We start from the raw sequence: 23,780 nt of genomic DNA on the forward strand, positions 1-23,780 counted from the left end.
AAACTTTGGAGTCAGTCAATACTGCATGACAACTACGCCCTGTGTGTCTCTCTCTCTCTCTCTCTCTCTCTCTCTCTCTCTTTAACGTTTATCTAGAGAGAGTGTGTGTGAGTGGGAAAGGGACAGAGAGAGAGAGGGAGACACAGAATCCAAAGCAGACTCCAGGCTCTGAGCTGTCAGCACAGAGCCCGATGCAGGCCTCAAACTCACAAACCGTGAGATCATGACCTGAGCTGAAGTTGGACGCTTAACTGACTGAGCCACCCAGGTGCCCCACTCTCTCTTTTTTTTTAATGCTTTATTTTTTTGTTTGTTTGTTTTAATGTTTATTTATTTATTAAGTTTATTTATTTATTTTGAGAGAGAGCATGCGTGGGAGAGGGGCAGAGAAAGAGGGAGAGAGAGAGAGAGAAAGAGAGAATCCCAAGCAGGCTCTGCACTGTCAATGCGGGCCCAATGTGGGGCTCAATCCCACAAACCGTGAGATCGTGACCTGAGCTGAAACCAAAAGCTTAACTGACTGTGCCACCCACATGCCCCAATGTTTATTTATTTTTGAGAGAGAGAGAGAGCATAAATGGGAGACGGGTAGAGAGAGAGACAGAGGATCTGAAGTGGGCTCTGTGCTGACAGCCTAGAGCCCTATGTGAGGCTTGAACTCACAGACCATGAGATCATGACCTGAGCTCAGTCTGCTGACCCACCCAAGTGCCTCCTCACAACTGCTCTCTTATTTGCTTACTCTGGCACAAAGAGACAGTCATAACTAAAAACAATACGGGAGAGGGGGTGAAACACTTCCACCTTTGTCACTCTGGTTCTCTAACTACATTGTCAATTTGACTAAATTAAAATTGGCTAATGAAATTATGTACAACAGATGAGTGTGGCATCATTGAATGTCCTGAGGCAGAGATTCAGTGTTGAAGTAGATCTCTTGCTCACATTGGCTTATGACAAATGTGTGGAGGACAGGAGGCAAGGGACGGGAGGGCTCAGAGACCCTGAAGGGCCACTGGATTTTCCCTCCGCCCTCAAGAAGACTCCATAACACCATCTGGAGCATGTGTGGAATGGAGTTAGGGGAGAAAGATTTCTCCCCAGGGTGATTGGCTGGATACAAGGATTTTATACTGCACCTCTTTCTTTTTGCCTCCTGCCTCTTGCTTCAAAGCCAGTGCCTTTTCCATCTGGGTCATTTTCTGGATTATGTAGCATATAAGGTCAGGAAAAGAGGAGAAAGAAAAACAAATCAAATGAAACTTCTCTCTGCATTTAGTTCATTGGGAGATGAACAGATGAAAGAAGGCCCAAGTTTGGCCAAGTCTCACATAGGAGAATGAAAAGCTGAAAAGTCCACCTCTGTCTTTGGACAGAGGAACATTATTCTGCCTAAATAGCATCATTAACAAGATGGGGCAGGCAGCCTGGGTGGACCAAATCAAAGCTGCTGCTGTTTTGACACACATTCTATACCAGGGACAGATACATGAACCCTCCCATGTGAAATGAGCAGTCTGGCATTTAGTGCACCTTCCACCTGCCTTCTCAGCTCCTTCTCTGCTTTTTATTTTTCTTTTTTCTTTGTGTGTGTGTGTTTTTTAAGCAGGGGAAACTTCTCCACTTTGATGGCATGGTCCAGAAAGTTGAGGTGGTTTCTTCCATGGCACAAGCACACAGCTATTAGGTCTCTGATCTGACTTTAGAACCTACATCTTCAGAGTCTAGCAATTTCTCCATTCTAGTATGTTGGTATCTGTTGGGGAGAAGGCAGTGCCTCCAGTGACAAGAGGCTCTCATGGCTTTTAGAAACATCTGGGAGAGAGGTTGTTAGCTCAGTTGCAGGGCCATCTGATTCTAGGGCCAGGACAGCTTGAACAGATCTTAGAGAGCTGTCCATGAACAAAGGCATCCACAGGACTTCCCTCTAGCAGCCTCTGCCCTCCCCCATTAGACAGCAGTGGGAACCTCCTGTCTGCAGAGAAAGACAGAGTTCAAAGGCCTGCCCTGGGCACAGTCCCTGGGACAGCAGCTATAAACTCCCACTTGACTGCACTTCATGGATTCAGAAGCTGATGAGAGATGTGGAACCTGTTAGAGAGACACAAGGCAGCCTGGAATTAGGCCTTACTCTCATCAGCATAAAGTGGTTTCAGGAAAGCCTGCCAAGGGTCAAAAATAATGGTGCTATGTTGAGGTCCCTACTTAAAATGTCTGCACTCAGCAGGGCCCTAGAGAGGTGTGTCCCAGGATAGGAAAACAGGATGAAGGGTTGGCGACACAAACCAAGAACTCTACTCTTTCTCCACTCCTCATACCTCTTCTGCCAGCTACTGAGGACCTTGCTCTATTGCCTGGCCCTGGAGCAGCTACAGAACAGGAACAAGGAGGCAAGTGGGATTTCTGGGATCTGGTCTAATTGAAGCGCCATCTCCCTGCTTTGCCCAGACCTGTGCTGGATGCACAGCACTTCTCAGGCATTCAGGATTGGAGTCTTCAGGGACACAGTGGCAGGAGGACCCCAGGGATCAGCCACTTCTCGTTGACCAGAAAGGGCTCTTAGGATCTCACTCTTTACAGGCACATATATTTCCACATTGAGTCATATAAAGGTACTAGTAGAAGGTAGAGTCTTGTTTCTACGACTGGTGTCTATGAAGGTTTCTTTTGCCATAGTACCACAGAGTGCTCAGTATGCACCAGATCCAGTGCAAGAGTGGACATTTCATGGTGCAGACCAGCCTCTGTGCTGCTTCATGTTTACTCCCCTTGTTCCAAGCCACTGAGTTGACATCATCCCTTAGATTCTCCCACTCTCTTCTTCCTCTAGCTGCTCCATGGACTCAGGTGAAAAGCCCTCCCCACAGGTGCTCCTGTTTCAGGAGGTGGCAGCAAGTGTGGGCCGAGCAGTAACAGCAAGAGACAGGATAGGCCAACATCACATGCTTCAGTCCAAGAGGATTTTAGGGCCAGAGACCCACAGAAATGCCTCTGGGGAAGACAGAGGTATCTAATTTCATCTACGCCCTGGGGCCAGGCTGCTGTTAGCTGGCATGCAGGGAACATGCAGGGGAATGAGGAGATGTCTCTAGCTAAAAACACCCCATCACCAGCTTAAGGGGTTGTGTCTGCTCCCCCCATTCATACCTGTGCTTCTGACTATCTGCTCCTTTCCTTTAATGTACTGAGTTCTTCTGGGCAAGGCTCTATGGTAGGCCCCAAGGATACCTCTGGCATCCTCAGCGACTTTACTATCTATTTGTTAGTGATTTCTAAGCACTTTAAGAGCAATTTCTACAAAAAAAAAATTGATACATGTTTATCCATGTTTAAAAAATATCTAATCTCTAAAGGCCCTAAATGGAAATGCCCCAGTTCTTTAGATAATGAAAGAAAAGAAGTAGAGCCCAGAGAACAGCAACGTTGGGGAAAAATATATGAAGAATTTGAGTCTAGAATTAGAGCACAAAAATGCTTTCAGTCACCGAGTTCTATATGTTAAAAAACAAAAAGACAAACATAGCTGCCATTTACTAATCTCTCAAATATGTCCCACTTCCTTTACAAATAAAATCTCACTCGATATACACAGAAACTTTGTGTGGTAGGTACTACTGTTAGCTCCAATTTACAGATAGGAACAGAAGCTTGGAGAGGCTACGGTGTTAGTCCAAGATTAGGGTTGCAAAGGACTAACAAGGATTACAGACTTAACCCAGAGTATAGGAGGAGGTGAAGCAGGAGGAAGGGGCAGGGGGCAGAGTTAGGATGAGGTCTGGAGGAACAGGTAAGCCTGTGGGGAGAAGGTTGGGCAAGGGGGCAGGAGAAACACTGGCTGGTATTAAGGTCTACAGAGCATCAATACCACTAGGGGTAAACAGATGGTGTGTGTGGCTAGAGCTCTGTTGATGGCAGTCTGGGTTCAAAGCCAGGCATTGCCCCTTGCTAGATATAAAACCTGAGACCTCATTTTCTGCATCTGGGGTACAGATTACTCCAGATCATGTATGTATAGTCCTTCATCCAAACCTAACAAATGGGAGGTTAAGAGGAACTATGTCCTCCAGATTGACATCTAAGGGATCTGGACTCTGCTATTTCAACTTGGGCACCTACCTCTGGCCAGAGGCAATGGTAATGTTGGTAAACTATCTCCCCACAGCCTTTTCTGGGCAGTGGCCACTTTCTTCTTGAGCCATGGGAGGCTGGCATCAGCCTTTTCAGTGGAGACTCCTGACAGCATCCAGTTTCTGATTCTTCAATGAGGTGGAAACTGAAGAATACCTCAGCTCTGTTGGGGAGGGAACTCTGCACAGGGCTCTGCCAACAGGGACAGTTTCTCTCTTTAGAAAGGAGGAAAGATCGCTTCTTGGCCTTTCGGCTAAGATCAAGTGTAGAAAGGAGGAAAGAGCTTGGAGGCTGAAATGGAAGTAGAGGAGTCAAGACCAAATCCTGGGGACAGAGAGAGGTGGGAGCTGAGGCACACCAGTCTGGCTCCCCCGTCACCCATGAGGGTCTTTCCAGGAGTAGGCGAGTGGAGGAAACTTCACCCTGCTGGTGATAGCCTGGCTCTAGAGGCCTGAGGGAGAGGAGCAGGTCTTCTGCTCCAACTCTGCACTGCATTCTGGGAGCACTGCTGAAACCACTTTGCTGAAACCACCCTGCCAGCCCCATCCTAAAGGTAACACCACTCTGCCAAGTAGGGGGCAGAGTCAAGAACAGGCAAGCTCAGGAACACTCTTTAGAGCCAGGAAGGAAAAGAGTAGAAGGTAAGGAAGGAGGGAAAGTGTAGGTTGGAAAGTTTATAGATTTAGCTTCTGGCCTTCTTCTTCCTACTGAGTGTCTTTGTTTGACCTGCTATAACAAAATACCATAAAGCAGGTAGCTTGAACAATAAATGTTAATTTCTCACAGTTGAGAGGGCTGGGTAGTCTAAGATCAAGTTGCTGGCAGATTTAGTATCTGGTGAGAGGCCACTTCTTGGCTTGCAGACAGCTACCTTCTTGCTGTGCCTTCATGTGGTGGAGAAATAAGGTTCTGGTCTCTTCCTTTTAAAAAACACTAATCCCATCATGCAGGCCCTATCCTCATGACCTCATCTAAACCTAATTGCCTCCACAGGCCCCACCTCCAAAAACCATCACATTGGGGGTTAGGGCTTCAACATATGAATCTGAGGGGACAGAAGCTTTCAGCCCATAACACTGAGCATCTATTGGGCTGCCATGTCTAGCCCTGTGCAGGCAGCAAAGGGAGCATGAGGCAAGTAGGATTCAGGGTCCCTGCTTGTGAAGAGACAAAGCCCCAGTGACGACTAGATGTAAAGTCAGGAGAGGGTGTTAAGGAATGCACACAGGGTGGGCTGTGTATCCACCTCTCTGCATCTGTGAATAGCTCTCTGCCTCTCATCCACCTTGTGACATCGGACCAGTTCCTTGTTCCCTCTGTGCCTTGTATAGTCATTGGCAAATTGGGATGTAGAACCACCTCCTGGGGTCAATGTGAAGGTTTTTTAAAGTGAAAATTGTACTGAAGTATATGATATACATACAGAAATATGCACAAATCATGGATGAACAAACTGATGGATTTTCAAACAAATTTTACATAAATAGAACCCAAGGCAAAAGGTAAGAGTGTTAAAAGTACCCCTGAAACTCCTCTGGCCCTCGTACCCTTTGTCCTTCTGTCCCTCATCCTGACACCATAACTTTACCCTCTTTACCAACATCTTATTAATAGGACCATATAGCATTTGCATTTCAACATATAAGCTGCTGGAATTTTCATTGGTATTATATTGATTCTATAGATTGATTTGGAGACAATTCAAATCTTTAGAATATTGAGTCTTCTAATCCATGAACCCGACCTATGTCTACATTTGTTTAGATTTTCTTTATCACATTTATCACAAATTACTTCAAATAACTTAAATAATAATTTAATATATATAATTATATAATTTAATAAAATAGTTTAAATAACATTTTAAATAATTTAAACAATATGGTTTTCAATGCAGAGGCCATGTATTACTTCAGTTATTTTTGAAATGTACATTTTTTAAATGGTGGTTTTTAAAATTTCTTTTGCTGTTTATTTGTTGCTAGTATATACAAGTGCAATTGATTTTTGTATACTGACATTGTATCCAGATACTTTGCTACATTTATTGCAAGGATTAAATGAGACAATGGATGAACCCTAAGCACATTGCTTGGTGGGGGCTCACTAACTCTGACCTGCATGCGGAAGAACCGAGACCGGTCAGGGACTCAGTACTAAGGGTATCCTTAGTGAAGGAAAATATCACAATAGGAAGGTCATTGAGCTCTGGAGGGAAGGATTTGTCTGGCTAGTTAAGGGAGTGAAAATCCCTATAAATAGAAATAATAGGAGAATAAGAAAACAATCTTGAATGAACTTTGAGAGAAATTCAAGAGATCTGAATGGATTCTAATATTGGTGCTGCTCTTTATAGTTTGTAAAGCCCTTTCACATGCACTGTGTCATTGATTCTCACTGTACACCTATGAAATCACCACATGTGAGATTTTTATACCATTTTCAGAGATAAGGAAAGGGGCTCAGAGAGTTAAGGTGCTTGGCCATGTTGTTTCTCTGAGGAAGTGCTGGTTAGATAGGTTTCAAACACAAGCCTTTTGACTATACTACTTAATGGGAAGGTTTCCCAACACTGTCAGATGGTAGCATTGGTCTTGATGAGGTATGCCATGGGAGCAGGAAAAGGTTATCAGAAAGATTAGTGTGGCAAGTGTTGAAATCTGTATTTAGAAGACCTTTGTGCAGAAAGGGTTAGTGGGAAGAGAGGAGGCAGGCCTTCTTGAAGGTTACACCACATGTTAGATATGAGATGATGTAGGCCCTCAGGGAAGGAAGGGAGAGCAAATGCAGAGGAAGGAACCACAGTGAGCCAGGTACCCATGGGTCAGATCACAGCTCCCCATGAGTAATACATATAAGTGAGGAATTTCCTTTGGGGCTTTTAGATCTCAACTCCCCATTTAAAAAAGAGTGAAACTTGACATGTGTTTACCTTTCTTGGCTAATCTCATGATTAAAACTACAACCAAATAAAAACAATGAACTCTTTCTTCTTCACCTGTCCTGCTAGACCCTCTCTCCCAGCTCCTGTTATACACTGACCTTGGTAACTTTTGTAGATCAGCTCCACTCTGGCCCCCCAGAGGTGGCCCACCTTGGTCTGTTCTCATACTGGGAGCTCAGTCCTTTCAGCCAGTGACTACCTTTCAGATGGCTCTGATATGGCCTGTTCTCAGCATGAGACTGAACTTGGTGGTGGGCATGCACCAATAATTCTTTCTTCTCAAAGCATGTTTGGTTGCTGATCTCACCAGAGCCTCTCAAAGTCTTCCTTGGAAAGAACAGTTGCAGTGCTGCCCAAGAGCAGATGATGAAGGGGAGCTCCAGAGAGAATGACTCACTCAAGACCACACAATCAATCAGTGGCCCAGAGGAGCAATTTAAGGCCCTAGTCCATTGCCCTTTCTACTCCGCTATTAAAAAAAAATGAGTTGCTGGGGTGTTGGGTGACTCAGTCAGTTGAGCATCTGGCTCTTAATTTCGGATCAGGTCATGATATCAGTTCTTAGGATCAAGCCCTGTGTCAGGTTCTGCACTGACAATGTGGAGCCTGCTTGGGATTCTCTCTCTCCTTCCCTTTCTGCCCCTCCCCACTCTCTAAATAAATAAATATTTTAAAAAATTGAGTTGGGGTGTCTATAACTCAGACAACTCTGAAATTTCCTATATTGGGTCAATTTTACTTCTCATAGAAGCTAGAAGCTGGTTGTAGACTTGGAAGATTTCCATGTATCCTAGGCCTGAATGAAATACTACTTCTGGAGACTTTTCTCCTTACTCTGTCTTCCCACTCTAATAGAGATTCCAAGAGCTGAGCAGGCAGAATATGGCAGCTGCAAAGGCCAGATGCACTGAGGGCAGGGTGGGCAGGAAGACTACCCTCTGGGGTCTACAGTTATAGCCAGCTTCCTCTGAGTCCTTCCTTCCTGTGCTCCAGCCAGGCTAGTGTCTCACCAGTATCTTCCACATTCTCTCCTTGCTGGTACAAACAGCTTCTCTACATAAGCCATAGTCCTGCATCTGAAATGGGCCATGTATCTCCCAGAACAACTAGGGAAGAGGAGCACATTGAAGCACAAATGGGCAGCCTGCTTACAAAAAAGGCTCTCCAGAGAAACTACTGAACCCATGTTCCTCTGGGCCTACATCACCCTTTTCCCTGGAGACACTTCTAAGACACACCTGAATGTCCATAAAATGTTTGAGGCCATTGAACACGCTGGAGAGATCACTGGACTTAGACACCTTCTACTGAGCTTCCTTTCTAAAGCCACCCCACTCTACCTAACTAGCACTCAGCACTTTGAGGCTCCAGGGACATTCCATGGTGGGTGAAGATAGAAGGAAAACTGCCTAATTCTACTTAAAATATCTGATGGGACTAATATTTATTGATTCCTTATTATATGCTAGATGCTGTGGCAGATGCTTTACATATGCTATCACATTATCTAATCTTTAGAACAATCCCAAGGTGTAAATATTAATGGTTTTTGATCACTCAACTGGGAATGATTTTGCTCCCCAGGGAACATTCAGCAATATCTATAACATTTTTAATTGTCACAACTGGGCAGGGGAGGGGGGCAGAGAGTGGGTATAATTGGCATCTGATATATACAGAGAGAGAGAGACAGAGAGACAGAGAGAGAGAGAGAGATGAGAAAGTCTCTTACAGTAAAGAATTATCTAGTCCAATTTGTAAGTAACACCAAGGCTGAGAAGCCCAACTGCAATGGACAAATGCAAAAAGAAAATTGGGGTTCAGAATAGTGAAGTAGCTTCCCCAAGGCTCTTATAGCTAGTTAGTGTTAGAGCTCCGTTGCAGTCCACATCTATCTGACTTGAAAGCCTGTGTTCTTTTAGTTACAAAATGCCCCCTTTGAAAAGCAACTGCCTACCAGGTCCTATCTTTCCTGAGAGAGAACAAATGTCACTGTCTCTTATTAGGCAAGCAATTTGCATCTGCCTAACCAGAAGCCCAGTAAGCTCAGGAAGCAGCTGCTAAGTTGCAGACCTTTCCCTTGGGGTGCTCTGGGGGATTGCAGAGCCTCTGCTGGATTCCCTCTAGAAATTTTGGATCTCATCTAAGTAGGTATGGTATGTGCACATGCAGAGGACTTTTGAGTGCTAGTTGACGGTATTGCCAAGAAGCCCATGGACTTCAGAAGGATAGTGGGTCCTGGTGGGGAACAGGGAATATCTCCCTCATGGAAAGGCAGGGCTAGATTAGGTTCTGGAAGGCCTGGTAGTGGTATTTCAGTACTAAGAGGAGAATTGGGATCCTAACATCAGGGAGAAATGAGCCTGCTTCTTGGGTCAGGCTGGGAAGAGCAGGGACTATATTTTGGTGGGTAGGTGATAGACCATAATGAAAGCACCACCATTCCACTGCCTCTTTTCTCTTGTATCTCTTACTTCACGGTTTTACTTTTGGTGTGCTTCCTCTAATGACTTTCTTCATGGTCCTAACAACCATCTTGTTAACCATTAGTTTAAAAAATGTTGGGGTGCCTGGGTGGCTCAGTCGGTTGAATATCCAGCTTCGGCTCGGGACATGATCTCATGGTTTCGTGAGTTCAAGCCCTGTGTTAGGCTCTGTGCTGACAGCTGGGAGCCTGGAGCCTGCTTTGGATTCTGTGTCTCCCTCTCTCTGTACCTCCCCTGCTTGCACTCTGTCTCTTTCTCTTTCAAAAATAAATAAAGATTAAAAAATGTTGAAAAGGCACCACTTTTGCTGAATTGCTGAGGTAGAATAACAGTTCTCCAAGCCATTGCAACTACCTGGCCCCTAAGCAGTGGTTAGGGAAAATATATAAGCAAAGCATGAGCTAAAGATCATAGGAGCAGACCTGCTTGTGGGAGTAGAATTCAATTCAAGGAGGATATAGCAGATAAGACTGGTGGAAGGTACTTGAGAGCCGTCTTCTGCAGAACCTTGAATGCCAGGTTAATGTCCCAGAGGAAGGCAGAGACTGGATCTCTAGAACTAGCTGGCTCTGGGAGGAATGGGGTTAGGGGAAGGGGACGAGGAGCAGTATCTGTCTGGAGTGATGTAGCTGATGGTGTTTTAGAGAAGAGAGCTGCCAGGAACACCCCCACCCTTTCCTCCCTGCCTGTTCTGCAGAGGCCACCAATTTTCCTGCTACTTCTTGAAATAACATTAGTGCAGTAGACTCCCCAGCTATTAGAGGGGGAGGGCGGTCCCCCATTCAGGCAGTACTGCTTCTTATTACAAGTGTACTCACTGCTAATGAGAAGTGAGGTCTGAACACATGTGCACGTGCCTCTATGCATGTGGCAGTGAGAGGAATTATCCCAGTGAATGTTAATGAATGGACGGGACAATGAAGTACAATGAATGAGTGAGTTGTAAGAGGCCTTTCATGAGGCCTGAGTGACAGTTGAACTCCAAAGGAAGGGTGCCAGCAAGAACGGTATCCACATCCAGAAATTTAGAGAGGACTTTTACACCTGACAAAACAAGGCTGCAGAAGGAGCTGAAGTTCCTTCAATTAGCACTATTACTGGGCATATTAAAGCAGGAGGAAGGGCACACCCTTAGTGTGGGATGTCTGAGAAGATCAGGGCCAATTCCTAGAAATTCTAGAGAGGACTGAGAAAAGTAGGGGACTTCCACCTCATCTCTACCCTGATGACATTTGGTGGGGTGGGGTTTGCCTAAGGGAATGAGAACATTTTCCTTGGCCAAAGGGCCCCCTGCTCTCCTCCTGTGGTCAGTAGCAGTTCTACTCCTACTGGAAGCTAGCTGGGGGAAAGGAAACTCAATGCTGATTGCAGATATTTCTGAGGCAAACGGCTAGGTATCTGTCATTTTATATTTTCCTAACATCATACCCGTAACATTCCTTCTTCCAACCTCTTTGAGCCTCTATGTCTTACTTCCCTCCTTCATTTAACAGTCATTGAGCTGAATATGTGAAAACAAATCAAAGTGTGAGTCTTCAAGAACTCCAGAGCCTACTGGGGTGATAGGTAAATAACTAGCAACTTGAGAAGTTACATGAGATCAGTGCTGCCATAGCTTCAGGCCCTCTCTTGTGAAACCACAGGCAAAGAAGCAAGAAGGACAGGAAGGCTTCATGGAGGAAGTGATATTTGAGTGGGACCTTGAAGAGTAGGTTATCAGGCTTGGGTCATAGGGACAAGTTGTGAAAGAAATTCTAAATTGAGCAAACAGCTGAGCAAGCAAAGCTCTGAGGGTATTATGTACTGAGTGGTATTAGAGGAAATGGTGAAGAACAAGTGGAGGGTGAAGTGGGGAACAGGACTGGAAAGGGAGACTGGGACTCAGGTCATTAAAGTCATGAATGAGAGTGCAGGTCTCTGAGGAAGGAAATTAAGACAATTCTCCAAAGGGGAGAAGGTGAAAAGGACTTTAACATGAACTGATCAGGTCTGTGTTTTAGCAAGGTAACTTCCAGTTGCTTCAGTGTGGAAGATCTATTTGAGCTGGAAGAAATCTAAGGCAGGAAGTTCATTCAGTGAGCATTTATTCAGCTCCAACTGTGTACCAGGCATTGTGCTAAATGATACAGTGGTGAGTGAGATATTCCGAGGAACTCATAGTTGATAGCGTTATTTCCACAGATCTTTCCCAATGCACCCCAGGACACTCCTGGTTGCATGGAGGGGCTTTCACACACATTCTCCTATTGCCAGCTTCCCTCCAGTCCCAGAATTCCCCAACTTTGCACCAAGCCAGAATCGGCAGTAGACAAGGATAACCCCCCTGGGAAATTTCCAAGATACTGACAAGTCCTGTTGTTTTGGATCTTGCACAAGATTCTTGCCTTTGTGATGGGTAGAAACATGGAAAAGGGTGCTTTTAGGATAGTTTTACCACCTGGGGTTGCAGAAGTTTTCTGCCACTCTCCCTCCCTTCAACTCTCTAAGGGAAAATCCTCCTGAAGTAAAACCTTCAGAATGAATGTCCCCAGTTAAAACTCCACTCTTAAGTCATTTTGTGTTATTCTGTTAAAATTAATACTAGCTTTATATACTTACCTTCAATTGTGATATCCTATCCTGGGCACACTTTTAACAGTCCTTAGTTCCCTCTTCAAGGCATTGTATATTAAAATGTGTAAAACAAAACAAATCTATTCTAGGATTATATTACTTCTTGATAACTTACAGGCAATTTACACATTTTTTTTTTTGGTGGTAGTAGTAATGGGGTTAGGGATAAGTGTCTAGTGGCTTTAAATACTGTTCTTTCTATTAAAATGTAGTCCAGTCCCATGATTTCTTCTATCGTGCTAAGATGCATTCAACCACATACCTCCTTGCTACTAAGCCCTGACTTCTCTCATTTAATAACAGCTCACCTGCCATGTGACACTTGCACAAAAGAAATGAGATCTCCATAACCAACAGCTATGATATATTCTTTGCCTTCATCTCCATGGCTGTTTCAGCACAGTACCCTCCCCCTTCTTCACTCAGCTCCTACTCCCTTCCCAATCAATGCATTTACATCAAAATGAAGGCCCTTTCCCCTCCTGCTATTATCCACTTTCCTTCTCCCCTCTTACTCTCTCCTTCATTCTCTTCTCCTCCCCCCAGGCTTCCCTCCCCGCCTTGGGATCTCTCCCTTCCCAGATCCTTTTAGACCTCCTCCCCTTGCTCAGGCTTTTACCCCACTCCCTGCTCACTTCACTCTGGGGTCTGCGGGAAAGCAGAGAATTGAGGAGGAGTGGACTGGGAGCTAAAAGATATGCTCAATTCTTCTGTTTCTTCCCACCTGCAAATTAACTCACCATTCCCTCCATACATTTTCTTCTTTGCTCTCCACTGTGGCCCTACAGACACTTCCTTCCACAAGCCCAAGATCACACCCCTGAATGGTAAACCATTTGAGACACACACAGGTAGCCATTCTTTGTTTTCTATAGCATCAGCCTAGGGAACCACCCAATGAGAAGCCAAGGGCCAGATCAAGGTGTCACTCAGGACTAATTTCAGTCTTCTTTGTGCTAATCCCAATTTCCTAGATAAGGCCATCAACTCATCTGGGTTTTACTGGGACTTTCCCCATTCTAATACTGAAGTCTACTCTCCCAGGAATTTCCACAGTCCCAGGCAAATCAGCAAAATGTGTCTCCTCACAGAATTCTCTTTATAGAATGGAGCTCAGAGTACAGATGACTTAGAAAAATACAGCATCATTAAAGATGTTGAATCTAATGCATGATCTTGGTCCAAGCAGGTTAGGTCATTCAACTGTACTCTTACCATGTGAGGAAGGTCTAACACACAAGCCTACAAATGCCAACCATCCAAAGCTCTGGACCAGACTAGGGGGCTACTGAGGTACAAGTGCCACACAGAGAAGCCTTCTTTAAAGCACAGTGGGGGGAAATGTCACAGATACATTCCAGGCTACCTAGTATGTTCCAAAAAGACCCCTGGACATGGGGGTTAGGGATGAAAAAGTTTATAAATGTCCACTATGTAGTGTTTTGTGGTGTTCTAGCTAGGAAAGGGTAGCTCGTGGAATCCATGTACCAAAATATAGAATATGATTTTTATTTTTATTTTTTATTTATTTTTCTAGAATATGATTTTTAAACACATGCTATCTATCAACAAACATTTATTGAGCTCTGGGATGGGAGAACAGTGTATAAAAGTCTTATAATCTGTTGAGAAAGGTGTATGACTACAAAGGACCTGCACTGCAGTGTGATTAACACTGTTAAAAGACTAAACAGAGGGTGTGTTGAAGGCATAGGAAGGCCTTCTAGTAGAAGCCCTGTTTCAGCAAAGTCTCAGGAATTTAGGCCTAGAGAACAGCATGGGAAAACCTGGGAAGTGGGTCAGTGGAAGAATACTACATATTTATAGAACTCAAGTTAGTCAAAATGGATGTAGGGAAGGGTAAGTGAGGGAAGGGATTGACGCCATATAATATGGAGATACAAAGATAAATAGTTCTAATCATGAAGGCCTTCTCTGCCACGTTAGGAAATTTGGATTTTATTTTTTGGACAACAGAGAAGCTTTGGGAGAGGATGGGAAAGAGCAAATAACAGACCTGTTGATATCTCAAGGGAAGTATGATAGAAACGTAGATCATAAGACATTGGAAGTGGAGTCAGAGGGAAATGCTGGTTTTTAGGAAAACCAGTAATAACACATCTTAGAGACTGGTCAGTTATCAGGGTGAGAAGAGGGAAAGGGTTCTGAGCTTGGTCAGGTTTCTTGGAATCAGATTTCTGGCTTGGTCACAGTTGTACCATTCTCCAAGACTAATAACCTAGAAGGAGAGACATGCTGGGGGAAGGTGGGTAATGGCAAGGAAGAGAGAATGGTGAATTCCATTTCAGATATGTTGACTTTGAGATGTGGTGGCCTATCCCAGTAAAGATGGCCAGCAGGTAGTTGAATGTTCAGGTCAGGAGCTCAGGAGAGAAGTTTGGCTATGGACACAGATCCAATCATCACCATGTGGATGCGGCTACAGCCATGGGAAAGTATGAGCCAACCAGGACCAGAGGAGAGGGTCCAAGATGGAACCCCAAATAACACCACCTTTTCAGGTCAAAAGAGGGAAAAGTGACAGAGGGAGAGGCGAAGGGCATAGGAGGAAAGCCAAGAGATCATAGTATCATATAAGCCAAGGAAAGAGTGTCTCAAAAAGAATAAAGTAAGAAAAAAAGAACAAACAAATATGGAGTAACTGAGAGATCAAGTTTGTAACTGTTAAAAAGTGTCAGTTGGATTTATTAATATCCCTGGAGAACATTTCCAGTGGATTATCAGAGACAGAAAACCAGGCTTCTGTAGACAGAGGATAAGTGGGAAATGAGTAAGTGGCAATAGTAAGTAGGACCTTCTCTTTCAAGAAGCTTGTCTGTGAACAGGAGGAAAAGGCAGTGATTTCTAGGTGTGTGGGGGGGAATGGAGTTCAGGAGCTGGTGTGTTGCTTTTCATTTGGCAGACATATGCATGTTTAAATGGTCATGTGAGAGAATAATGGAAAGCCATGGGACACCTGAGTGGCTCAGTCAGTTAAGCATCTGACTCTTGGTTTCAGCTCAGGTCATGATCTCATGGCTTCAGTCGTTTGAGCCCTATGTAGGGCTCTGCAATGACAACATGAAGCTTGCTTGGGATTCTCTCTCTTCCCCTCTCTCTCTCTGTCTTCCCCTCCCCCATTCATGCTGTCTCTGTCTCTCTCAAATAAATAGGTAAACTTTTTAAAAAAATTACAGAAAAAATAGAAAGTCAGAACTTGTAGAAATAGAGGAATAGAACATAATTCTTAGTGCCAGACCCCTGAGAAAGTTGGAGTTGATGGAACCATGCCATAGCTAGAAGAATTAGCCTGATATGAAGACATTCCATTTTGACAGGTACAAAGTAGGCAGGAATCACTTCAACTCTAGGTAAGTTCATGAGTTCAGGGAATTGAGAGAGTTTGATCCCAGTGCTTCTACTTATCTCTGTACTATAGAGATGAAGTTATCTGCAGGGAGTAAGATGCAGAGGTGGTACAGAGCTCACAGAGTGGAGAGGTTTTAATAGATGTGACTTGAGAAATACAAAACGTAGCAGTAAAAGCCCAAGATTGCTAGGAGATCTTGATTCTTTGGTGTGGATGTAAGCATCTGGACTCAGAAAGAGTTTAGTATCCATTTGGGTGACAAAAGCACTATTTAGCAATACACGGTGCTGAGCAGAAAAAGGCAGGGAGGGCTGGATCCAGCAGAGGGGGAGGCACTGTGCCTCAGATGAGAGGGTGTAGCACAAGCAAAGGCATGGAGAAGGGGAAGGACTAGACAGGACTCTGGGCACAATCAGGGATGCTAGCAACAAGGCCATTCTGAATGTCAGATGCAACCCTGAGGGTCTATGACCCTAAGTTCTGGGACTAGTTGGGAAGGGTGTTTCACTGGCAAAGCTTGAGATAGTGGGACGTAAAGTTAGAAGGCAGGTTGAGGTTAGATTGGACAGGATGCTGAATGCAAACTAGATCTGTTATTACATGTCTATAGGGGCTGACTCCATTCTGTTCACTGCCATGTCTATAGAGCCCTGATAGTGACTGCACATAGTAAATGCTCACCAAATACTTGTGAATGTCAGACAAAGGCACAGATACTCCCAAAAGCTCTCCCCAACAGTTACAGATATCTCTTTCTGTCAAAGTGACCACTGGTACATGTACTGGGAGGTGACACATAGCTGTGGCTACTCTACCAGGCATTTCAATCTTGTTTTCACCTTGCTTGCCCCATGACTAGGCTGTGTGAGGCAATAGATGAGTTCTGGCCTTTGAACCCAAGTCCTGGGTCTACAATCAGTTTTTCTACCTGTAACACCTGGAACTCTGCTTACCAATACCTGTCCAGGGTATGGTCAGCACAGATGAGATAAGAACCCAATGCAAAGATGATTGAAGTATAAGGTCTCATAGCACTCTACGTATCACTATAGATAAAGCACCTGATAAGTGGTCCATTTAGCAGGACTTACTACTTCCTAGTTGCTTCCTGTTCCTTGTTTCTTATAGTCAACAGAACACTTAATGGCTGAGGGGAGGGGATGGGGGCCAAGAGATGTCAAAACTCTTTTTTTGACATCCTCATTCATGGCCTGGCCCTCATGGGGAGAAATAATGGCTGATACATAAGGTGACCATATGCCTCAGTTTATGTGTGCTGTTCTGATGTAATTTATACTAGTGTCTTCCTTCACTCTTAAAAGTGTCCAAATTATATGATCTCCCTGCTATAACCTGTAATGTGTTCACAGTTTCTGTGTTCCCTGAGAAAACTTGTGTTTGCAAGTCACTGACTTTAGTTGGAAACAGAGAGAACCAAGTCTTGCTTGGCAAGTTGGCTAAATAATATATTTATGCAACATATGTATCTCATTGGCCACAATCAGTACATCTTCTAGTTATACTACCCACAAGGCAGAGAGAGCCCCATAGCCAGTACAGCAGGATGGAGAAGGTACTAAAGGGAGTTCTCGTACTCTCTACTCTCTTCCACTTTGCTATAATGCAGTGGGTCACAGTGTAAGCAGGCTACCCAGGGGTATCCTTGAAGGACTCTGTGTACAAGGGGGTTTGGGCCAGACTTCTTTGCCCTGGTTTTGCATTTTGAGAGATCAGCTCCACCTGAGAAGCTCCTAGGTTTTTAAAGTCTTTGCAATGTTACTGGGTCAGGGACAATATTTCATATCCCTGATCCAAACTTTTTCAATATCTGGAGCTTTCTGATGCCCCAGAAGTACCTTCTACCATTACTCTACATTCACTGTCAATTTCATGAGCCCAAAGTGGATACTTGGGAAGATGGAAGTAGGGGAGGGAGGAAAGAAAGGATGCAGGAATGATGGATGGAAGGTGGTCTTCTTTCATTGAAGGCAGGTAAGATTTTCCTCAGGACCTTGGGTGGATGAGAAGGTTGAAGGAATCAAGAGACAGGGTCAGGGAGGAATGGGAAGTTACAAATTACTCAGATTAAATCTAATTAAAGTGCTAACCTAAGTCAAATTCACAAAGACTTCCCCAGAATTTCTTCAGAATATAAAAGGTTCCTACCCTCAAGGAACTTACAGTGAAAATTTATGTCAGGCTATGATTAGTACAATGATATAATACAAAGAAAATTCCACAACAGTGGTTGTCAAACTTTTGTTTCTTCTGGAAGTCTGTTAAAACACAGATTGTATGGCCCCAGGCTCTGGGTGGCCTGAGAACATGCATTTCTAACAAGGTTGCTGGTGGAGCTGTTTTTGGTGGTATGGGGGTCACCCTTCGAAAACCATTGCCAAAGAGGATCTAGAGATTGACATGCCTCCACTTTATGTGGGAAGGTCCACAGAGGAGGCAACACTTGAAGTGGGCCTTGAAAGATAAATAGTGTTTGAAATATCATATGATGATAGCTGACAGTTATTGAGAGCTTACAATAAGTTGGGTGTTGAGTCTAAGTGCTCTACTTGCATTGCTAATTTACTCCTCAGAGATATGGGATGAAGTAGATATGGTTATTGTCCCCAGAGGCACTGAGGACACCAAGTATGCTATTGCAGCTCAAAATATTTAAGGGACACAGCATAGGAGATGTCACCTAGGGTTGTATAAGAGCCCCTAGCTGGAAGTCCCCTCCTCCTGCCCAGATCTCAGCTTCTTCTCCAAGCCCCCCAGTATAACTGTGGTATGTCCAACCCTCTCCCTCCCCTAAAGTGTAGGTAATGGATATTTGTGTCTTGGGTTTGATTTCCTAGCATGGCATAGGACTGGCATTCCTTCCTTATGACACAGCCAAGGAAGGCAGTGGGAGGCAGAGGTGCTTGTCTACCTATCCCTGTGATTCAAAGTCAGGGAGGTCATCCCTGACAGAGGGAAGAGTATGTGAAAAGCACTAAGTGGCAAGGATGGCAAGTTGGGAAACCATGAGCCATTTAGCATCACTGGAACATGATGGGCAAGGAGGGACAGGACCAAAGCTGTAGTAAACCTCAAGTCCCAACATCTTTGGGTAGCACTTCAGAGTCTCTTTATGTGTAACGCTTACCAGAAGGTGTCACAGAGGTGGTGGGACAGTAATGAGGAATTTAGGGGCATCCATGGGCCATCCTTCAGGGTATCTAGACTTTGGAGAGAGGTTAATTATCTCACTTTCAGGACCAGTGGGGGCAGGTTCCAGGAAGGCAGGGGGATTGCCTTATGTTCACCAGAGACTCCTTTGCAAAGTGTGAGGCTTCAAGTTCACTGACAGGAACACTCCCTGGGAAAGGAAGGAAGGAAGTTGAGAAATCAGGGCAGAGGTGACACAGAAGTCAAAATTCCCCAGCCAGACACATCCAGTGGTACTAAGAGAAGATTAACTCAGGACATGTGGAGACTCATCAGGAATGGTCACAGGATTCCCATGTTGTGCACACAGATCCCAAGAGACAGACCATGCCATTGAACACTCACAAACACACTCAGATTTACACGGACAACTCCAAATCCCAAAAGCCACATTCCCTAAAGGACCAGGTTGAACTCTTCAAGCCACTCTAGGTCATTTCTAGCATCCAGAGGTCAGGAATCTGAGCTTGGCCCTCTGCCAGGGCTTCCCCAATTCCAATCCCTTTCTGAGTACCAAAACCTTCCAGGTATCTTCCCTGTCCCCTAATACATACTTTTATATACTGGATATAGTCATTGGGTATAAAAGCCAGTAAGTGGTGGGGATGAGGGGGAAAGGTGAGGAGGGAAGGGGAGCTTTTTTAGGACAAACACTCACATTCTTCCTTCACTTTATCCACGCTCCATCCTTGTCTCATGCATCCCCACCTTCTGGAAGAGTCAATACTTTCTGTTGTAAGATCTTACTCTTCTGTTCCCTAAATGATGCTCTCACAAGGGTCTTGTAGGTGGAAAAGTCTTTCTACTCTGCCTACTTCTTTCTACTCTTTCTTCCTCTTATTTCTTGTCATACCCTCACACCAACCATACTTAGATGTTCCACTTATCCTTTGATTTTTTATGGAACAATACTGCTTTTCACCTGGCCTCAGCCCCTGTTTATGGCTGGTGATGACACATGAAGTCACAGGTTGCTGGGATATGTGGATTTGATTTCATCTTTGATTTGACTTTTTTGATCTGAGCAATTTTAAAGAGTATATCTCAACATAGAATAATTCCACTCCAGCCCTTTCTTCCTCTCTTGTTTAACAAAGACCTAAGTAGGAAGAACACCAGCTAGGGATCCAGGAGGCCAAGTCTCTAGCCCCAGTTCTCCTCCCTTGCTGTGTGGCCCAGGAAAAATCACCCAACCTCTTTGGGCCTCAGTAGCCTCTTACTGTGGAACATTGAAGCAGCACCTCTGGGCTTCAAAAGCTTTTTCCCTTCTGTTTTTCTACCTATGATCTTGTACCAACTTGTTTCTTATCCTGATTGCCCTGAGGCTCCTGCCCTCTTAGGATGGGTTTCATGCATAAGTAATTAGATAGTTGTCTCTGTGATGCCACTGAAGGGTCTTAAAGCCCTTTTACTATTCAGGTGGCCCTTCCCCTCCCACTGGCTCCTTGGATGAAATGGCGATAGGTCACCTGTTGTATTTCCCTCTGACCAAGGAAGTTGGTCTGGAGAGTGAAGAGAACCACAGTATGGAGCTGGGGATAGATGAAAGAAGAGTTGGATTTTTGGTGAGGTGGAGCCACAAAGGCATTCCATAGAGTTAGAAATCTGTGGGAACCTCGAACATCTCCCATCCAATTCAAGATGCTAGGTTGTCTGATTTGCCAAAGGCTAACCAGGCTCCAACTTTGGTACCTGAACCAGGGATGTCATGTAGCTAATGGTGTGTCACCACACCCCTTTCCTAAACCATGGCCTGAATTGCTAATTTGTTACAAATTCTTCCCTACTGAACCTAAATTTGACCTTACAATACTTTAGGCAGCCACAGAGATGGCAAATAGACAAAACACGTTTCAGTCACTGTCTGAGACTCAGTTCTGACCATCAGTCAGTCACTCAAACACAGACCTATCTTCAAACCCACCCTTCCAGGAGGTACCCCACTTAGTGTGCACTCTAGGGTGGTAAGGATTTGTCAGGAAGGGGAGCTGTCTGTACCCTGCATTCTGGCCTCCAAAGTCCTAACTGGTCCTGAGGCCCTTATGTCTGATCAGGTGAGATGGAAAGGAGCCTAGGAAGTTTCCAAGCCCTCCTCTAGATATCTCACCCAATCTCTCATTTAAGATCTGAGCCACTGTTCTTTAGATGCTTCCCCCTTTACCAGGAAGAGAGGTGACTCTCTTCACCAGGTGCTGCCTAGCTCACATGGGCCCTTGTGCCTAGTAGCACCTGAGTCATGAATGTGGATGAAGCTTGCCTTCTGCTTTCTCACGTGGGAGCAGCTGCTGCACTAAAAGCAGCGGGGTTAAATTTGCATGAGCTTTGCGTGTAACTGTTGCTTTATTTTTGGAAGGGAGAAGGGCAAGTTGGGATCGGTGGGTAATCATATTCCTGAGGAGAAATGTCAATCATCACTGCTAAGACACAAGCTGCCCACCAGGATGGAGGAAGGCTCAGCCACAGCTGAATATTGACGACCTGAACACAAAAGGCTGCCAGGCAGAATGGCTTTTGATTCCTCCTGAGCAGTGGGAAGCAGCATTGCTTCCGATTGTTCACGCCTGTTGGTATGACTCAGCCTGCCAGTGATTTCTCTTTCACTTTCTGCCTTTCCACAGACCCAAGTGCACTTAAGTGAGAACTGCGTAGGCTTCTGCTCCCAACCCTCAATCAACATGCTCCCCTCCAGACCTCAGCCACTCCTCATGCTGCCCACACTCCCCCACCCTCTTTCTCCTCCACTCTCTCTTCCTTTTCATTCACCCATTCACTCAGAAAATATGTACTAAGCTTTGCACATGGAGCCCTCCAGGCGTCAGCAAACCAAACTTCAGCAGGCTTGCAGACTGAGCTGAGATGATTAACCTGCCCCAACCCTGGCCCCAACCCCAGCCCCTGACCCTCATCTAGAGCAGCAAATGGGAGGAGAGGTTAAGGACAGGAATACAAACATTGGAATTCTAGATAAGGAAAGCTGAATCAGACAATATACTAGAGGAAGGAACAGAGGGTGGGGGGAGAGTCATCTTGAAAGGAGAGTCAATTAACTCTGGGTAAGTGTCCCATTTAGCCCCAGAGAGACCTCTGCTGGGGAGCTGGCTATGGACCCACCCACCAGCCTGATGCAGCCAGGGTCCCCTTCCCCACCCTCATCCCCAGCTGGCAGTTGCCACGGGGCTGCTTTCACATCTCTGCAAGCCCCAGCTGCCCTCTGGTAGTCAGAAAGCAGGTCTAGCTGCTACAAGTCCCCATGAATCCAGCCCTGCCTGCCATAGGGAGATGGGGGTGGGAGTGAGGGGTGGCAAACTTTCCCTAAAGGTCTACTTTAGGTTTTGGGGTTTTTTTGAGTGTAGTTCACACATAATGTTACATTAGTTTCAGGTGTACAATATAGTGATTTGACAAGTTGATACTCACCACAAGTATAGCTACCTTCTGTCACCATACACTGCTGTCACAGTATCATTGACTATATTCCTTATGCTGTGCCTTTTATTATCATGCCTTATTCATTCCATAATTGGAAGCCTATATCTCCCTCTTCCCTTCATCCATTTTGCCCATCGTCCCATCTCCCTCCGCTCTGGCAGCTCTCAGTTTGTTCTCTGTATTTTTAAGTAAAACCTGCTCTTTTAACTTCAAGACATGTGAGGATCTAGTTCTAGCATCTTTCCACATTGACTTGTAATTTCACAAGCACTTGGTTTAAATTCATCCCATGTGTACCATTCTTCTTACTGGGGCCAAGCATTATCATATATGTGATTTCATTTAATTCTGTGAATACCTGATCTGTCAGGTAGGTATCAGCTGCTGTGTTGATCTAACGCATAAGGAGATAGAGATGCTGGAAGATTAAATCTCATGCTGGATGACAAAACAGATCCACCAGTCTGTGAACCTTTGTTGAGGCCTAATGTGATAATGCAGGTAGAACACACCACCAGGTAGGGGGCCTAATGAATGGTACCTGATGGTTATTCCTATAGACCCACAACTGTGCAGGCACAGGTCCTGTCTTTGGGGAGTTTGCTTAAAGGAGCAAACAAGTTACAGCAGGTAGGGACAGAAAGTGAATGTTTTGTGTGTGCCAGAGCTGGGGTGAGGTAGAACTAGAATTAGAACTACACTTCCCTGACTTCCCACCAAGCATCTTGCCATTATAGGACTCTCCTCAAAGAACAGGTCTGTGTACTTTGGGACTATCAACACTATCAAGACAGAGAAGCAGTAGGGAAAACTATAAAGACAATGCCAGAAACAGGGTAACCTGATAGCCTAGGCAGTGTTTTCTGTCAGGGTGTCTGGTGTGTGGGGAGGGGGGAACATGGGGTGGCTAGCTCAGGCCAATATAACAAAATACCACAGACTGGGGGGCTTAAAACAGACATTTATTTCTCACAGTTCTGGAGAGTGCGAAGTCCAGGATCAACACACTGACAGATTTGGTCTCTGGGGAGAGCTCTCTTCCTGGCTTGCAGATGGCCACCTTCTTCTTGTATCTTCCCATGGAAGGAAGGGAAAGGGAAAGAAAGGGGGAGAGAGATTGAGAGAGAGAGAGAGAGAGAGAGAGTGTGTGTGTGTGTGTGTGTGAGAGAGAGAGAGAGAGAGAGAGAGAGAGAGAGAGAGAGAGACAATGAACAGTGCAAGCTTTCTGGTCTCTTCTTGTAAGGACACTAATCCCATCATGAGGGCCTCATCCTCAAGCTCATCTGAGCCTACTAATATTATAATAATTACCTCTTAATACCATCAGTCACATTGGGGGTTATGACTTCAACATTAAATTTTTATGGGGGCACAAACCTTCAATCTATAACAGGTAGATGTAGGGTGAGAACCTTTATCTCACTTCTATACAAAAGAAAAAATTTAAAAACACTCGTGTGCTGGGGGTAGAGAGCACTGGCTCTAATTCAGCCAACTACTGCCAGTGTCTCCTGTGTTTTCAATTAAACCAGTGCTGATTTTTAGACTCTTTATCTAGGTGTATTTGTCTTGCTTCTCAACCAGATTCTTAAAAACATACACT

The 23,780-nt window shown here is 44.8% G+C and overlaps 1 protein-coding gene across 3 annotated transcripts in view; it reads left to right on the plus strand.

Moving 5' to 3' along the window:
* Positions 1 to 23,780, plus strand: part of LZTS1 (leucine zipper tumor suppressor 1) — a 49,762-nt gene that overhangs the window by 10,089 nt on the left and 15,893 nt on the right. The window lies entirely within an intron of this gene.

This window comes from Felis catus, chromosome B1 (assembly GCF_018350175.1).
Source record: "Felis catus isolate Fca126 chromosome B1, F.catus_Fca126_mat1.0, whole genome shotgun sequence".
Lineage (NCBI taxonomy): Eukaryota > Metazoa > Chordata > Mammalia > Carnivora > Felidae > Felis > Felis catus.